A 5,642-nucleotide genomic window follows, 5' to 3' on the forward strand; every position below is an offset into this window, starting at 1 on the left:
TGAAGAAATGTTTTGCTAAAGAAGATCTCACTATTCCGTTGGACGAAATCCAAATCAATGAAAAACTTCAATTCATTGAAGAACCCGTCGAAATAATGGATCGTGAGGTTAAGAGACTTAAGCTAAACAAGATACCGATTGTAAAGGTTCAATGGAATGCTCGTAGAGGACCCGAGTTCACCTGGGAGCATGAAGATCAAATGAAGAATAAATACCCGCATCTATTTCCAGAAGATTCGTCAACACCTTCAACAACTTAAAATTTCGGGACGAAATTTATTTAACGGGTAGGTACTGTAGTGACCCGAACTTTTCCATGTTTATAATATTAATTGAGATTGATATTTACATGACTAAATGTTTCCAACGTGTTAAGCAATCAAACTTGTAAAAACTTGATTAAATGAAATAAGTTTCATATAGACAATTGATCACCCAAGTTGACCGGCGATTCACGAACGTTACAAATTTGTAAAAACTATATGTTGTGGTATATATAGACATATATATATGGTTGACATGAGATTATGATGAGTAAGTATCTCACTAAGTATATTAACAATGTGTGATATACATAAGAAATGAGATTACTAAGTTAAGAAACTCGAAATGATATATATAACGATTATCGTTATGATAACGTCTACTAAATACATATGTATCATATTAAGATATTGATACACTATATTTAACATGATAAAATGATATTTAAATATATCATTAAGTGTGTTAACAATGAACTACATATGTAAAAACAAGACTACTAACTCAAGAATTACGAAACGAGACTTATATGTAACGATTATCGTTGTAACGATATTTTAATGTATATATCATATTAAGAGATATTCATACATCATAATATCATGATAACATAATAATTTAACATCTCATTTGATATAATAAACATTGGGTTAACAACATTAATTGAGATCGTTAACTTAAAGGTTTGAAAACAACACTTACATGTAACGACTAACGAAGACTTAACGACTCCATTAGAATGTATATACATGTTGTGTTTTGATATGTATTCTTACACTTTTTAAAGACTTCAAGACACATATCAAAGTACTTCTACTTAACAAAAATGCTTACAATTACATCCTCGTTCAGTTTCATCAACAATTCTACTCGTATGCACTCGTATTCGTACTCGTACAATACACAGCTTTTAGATGTATGTACTATTGGTATATACACTCCAATTATCAGCTCTTAGCAGCCCATGTGAGTCACCTAACACATGTGGGAACCATCATTTGGCAACTAGCATAAAATATCTCATAAAATTACAAAAATATTAGTAATCATTCGTGACTTATTTACATGAAAACAAAATTACATATCCTTTATATCTAATCCATATACCAACGACCAAAAACACCTACAAACACTTTAATTCTTCAATTTTCTTCATCTAATTGATCTCTCTCAAGTTCCATCTTCAAGTTCTAAGTGTTCTTCATAAATTCCATAAGTATAGTTTCATAAAAATCAAGAATACTTCCAAGTTTGCAAGTCTATTTCCAAGCTTTCTAATCCATTCCAAGTAATCATATAAGATCAAGGAACCTTTGTTATTTATAGTAGGTTATCTTTCTAATTCAAGGTAATATTCATATTCAAACTTTGATTCAATTTCTACAACTATAACAATCTTATTTCGAGTGAAAATCTTACTTGAACTGTTTCGTGTCATGATTCTGCTTCAAGAACTTTCAAGCCATCCAAGGATCCTTTGAAGCTACATCCATTTTTCTCATTTCCAGTAGTTTTATCCAGAAAACTTGAGGTAGTAATGATGTTCATAACATCATTCGATTCATACATATAAAGCTATCTTATTCGAAGGTTTAAACTTGTAATCACTAGAACATAGTTTAGTTAATTCTAAACTTGTTCGCAAACAAAAGTTAATCCTTCTAACTTGACTTTTAAAATCAACTAAACACATGTTATATATCTATATGATATGCTAACTTAATGATTTAAAACCTGGAAACACGATGAACATCATAAAATCGGATATTGATAATGCTAAAAACGAACATATATTTCATAGCATTATTCCTCAAGAAAGACAAGCTTTTAGTTGCAATTGTTCTATTTACAAGTGATATTCGTTTAAATAATAAAAGGTGAAGACAAAAGACAGATTCGACGAATTGAAGACGCAAACGACCAAAAAGCTCCAAAGTACAAAAGATAATCAAAAAGGTTCCAATTATTGATAAGAAACGTCTCGAAATTACAAGAGTACAAGATTCAAAACGCAAAGTACAAGATATTAAATTGTACGCAAGGACGTTCGAAAATCCGGAACCGGGACCAGAGTCAACTCTTAACGCTCGACGCAACGGACTAAAAATTACAAGTTAACTATGTATATAAATATAATATAATATATAATTAATTATATTAATTATATATATATTATATTTATAAATAAAAACCGTCGGCAGAGAAAGACTCCAAAAGGGTGAGCTGTAAAAACAAACTCCGCGACTCGCGGAGTTTGAAGGCGAAAAAGGCCGCGAGTCGCGGAGCCCCCAGTTTTGAAACTCCCTATAAAGCAAAACGAATTCTGATCATTTTCATCAATCTTTTTCTTCTTCTTCTCATACGTAAATTATATATATATTTATAATTTATATTTTAATTTTAATTATAATTCTAATAATAAGGGTATGTTAGCGAATATTGTAAGGGTGTAAGTCGAAATTCTGTCCGTGTAACTCTACGCTATTTTTAATCATTGTAAGTTATGTTCAACCTTTTTATATTAATGTCTCGTAGCTAAGTTATTATTATGCTTATTTAAAACGAAGTAATCATGATGTTGGGCTAATTACTAAAATTGGGTAATTGGGCTTTGTACCATAATTGGGGTTTGGACAAAAGAACGACACTTGTGGAAATTAGACTATGGGCTATTAATGGGCTTTATATTTGTTTAACTAAATGATAATTTGTTAATGTTAATATAAAGATTTACAATTGGGCGTCCCTATAAATTACCATATACACTCGATCGGACACGATGGGCGGGGTATTTATATGTACGAATAATCGTTCATTTAACCGGACACGGGAATGGATTAATAGCCACTAGAATAATTAAAACAGGGGTGAAATTATGTACAAAGGACACTTGGTATAATTGATAACAAAATATTAAAACCTTGGGTTACACTCAGTCGACATCCTGGTGTAATTATTAAACAAAGTATTAAAATCTTGTTACAGTTTAAATCCCCAATTAGTTGGAATATTTAACTTCGGGTATAAGGATAATTTGACGAGGACACTCGCACTTTATATTTATGACTGATGGACTGTTATGGACAAAAACCAGAAGGACATATTAAATAATCCAGGATAAAGGACAATTAACCCATGGGCATAAAACTAAAATCAACACGTCAAACATCATGATTACGGAAGTTTAAATAAGCATAATTCTTTTATTTCGTATTTAATTTCCTTTATTTTATATTTAATTGCACTTCTAATTATCGCACTTTTATTTATTGTTATTTAATCGCACTTTTAATTATCATACTTTTTAATTATCGCAATTTTATTTTATCGCACTTTTATTGCAATTTCATTATCGTTATTTATTTTACGCTTAAAATTAAGTCTTTTATTTATTTAATATTTTACATTAGGTTTTAACTGCGACTAAAGTTTTAAAATCGACAAACCGGTCATTAAACGGTAAAAACCCCCCTTTATAATAATAATATTACTTATATATATGTTTGTATTTTTATAAAAGTAAACTAATATAGCGTTGAGCTTTGTTTAAAAAAGATTCCCTGTGGAACGAACCGGACTTACTAAAAACTACACTACTGTACGATTAGGTACACTGCCTATAAGTGTTGTAGCAAGGTTTAAGTATATCCATTCTATAAATAAATAAATATCTTGTGTAAAATTGTATCGTATTTAATAGTATTTCCTTGTAAAATTAATAACTATTTTATATACACCCCGCTGCACATCAAGTATTTTTGGCGCCGCTGCCGGGGAACTTTCTAAACGCCGGAAGCGCAACGCTAATAAAAAAAAAAAACGTTTTAAATATTCGAAAATATAAAAAGAAAAACAAAAATATAAGTATTTTTAAGATTTTGTTAAATATTTAAGTTTTATAAGTTTCTTTATTTTTATTATAATATAAGTTTTATTTAAATATCTTTTATTTATATAAAAACAGAAAAAAAAAATAAATAAATAAAGAAAAACGCGTTGAAATTAAACCTGTCAGTTGAAATTCTGAACCCCGCGGCTCGCGGGGTTTGAAGCATTAAATACCGCAAGTCGCGGAGATAACCTGACACGCCGACAGAAGCCCTAATTCAGCATTAATTACGGTTAATTATTAATTATTATTATTATAACCCTAACTAATTATTATTATTATAATTACTTTTACTTTTTATTTAATTTATATATTTTAGTTAAATTAGTTTAATTAAATTGTAAAATTAGTAGTTTTATTAAATAAATAATACAAAAATAATATTTTTATAAAAATTGTACTTTTTACAACTTTTTGTATATTTTTATATTTTGTCCCTTTTTAATCGTTTTAGCGTAACTTTTGTATTTTTTCGCTCATATTTAATTTTAAACTTAGTTTTTGCCATAGTCATTTTTACTCCTAGATTTTTAGGCTTTGCCGTAAAATTCCTTAAGTGCTTTTTCTTTAGACTAAGATTTAGGTACTTTAGAATTTTGCGACGCCTTTTTAAGTTTTAGTTTCTTTTTAAATTATTTCCATTTGGGATTTAGTTTTTCCTGTAAGCTTTAATATTTTTAGACGACTTTTACCTATGTATCAATTATCATTCCAATTAGTAATTTCAATTTACGATTATAATTTTAAGTTAGTTGTAGTAATAAGGTTAGGTTAGTCAAGTACTTTTAAGTTTTATAAGTTTCTTTTATTTTTTCGTCACCTTTTATTTTTTCAACCATTTTTCTTTTTCGACCTTTTTCGACGAACTCTTTTTCTTTCTTATTTCTCGCTATTCTAGTTTTTAGGACATAGATTTTTATTCTACTTCTTATCTAAATTTCTTAAAATTACGAAAATTTATTTTAAGTGGTTAAATTAATAGACATCAAAATTTTCTGGTTCGTAGTAATAGTTGGATTTGTACGTGGACCGGGTTATTGGAGCCAACCAGTCCTCAATTATATTGAGACCAAATGAATCCTGCCCCTCTGCTGCATCTTTTGGCTATTCGAAACGTGGGCAAAATCAGAAAAGTCTATTAATTGGATAACTTATTATAATTTTTCTTTCCTTTTTAAAACTAATAGGATATTCAGTGAATGCACCGAGCAAGACGTTCACCACCTTTTGTACGTTCACCACCTGTAACTAGATCAAGACATTTAGCAAATATAACCGCCGTTGATTTTTCTTTAGAATCGTCATCCAGTAGACCAAGTACTTCAGTTCAAATTTCCGATAATCCATTTTTTGAACCCGACCTCACAATTGAGAATCCGGAGAATATTCAGGAACGGTTCGTAGATCCTGAACCATTAAACTTTCCTCCGGAGCCACCAATCATTCAAACAGAGATTGTTGAGGAACGAACCATTAAATCAGAATCATC

Source organism: Rutidosis leptorrhynchoides, chromosome 4 (assembly GCF_046630445.1).
Source record: "Rutidosis leptorrhynchoides isolate AG116_Rl617_1_P2 chromosome 4, CSIRO_AGI_Rlap_v1, whole genome shotgun sequence".
In the NCBI taxonomy this organism is placed as follows: Eukaryota; Viridiplantae; Streptophyta; class Magnoliopsida; order Asterales; family Asteraceae; genus Rutidosis; species Rutidosis leptorrhynchoides.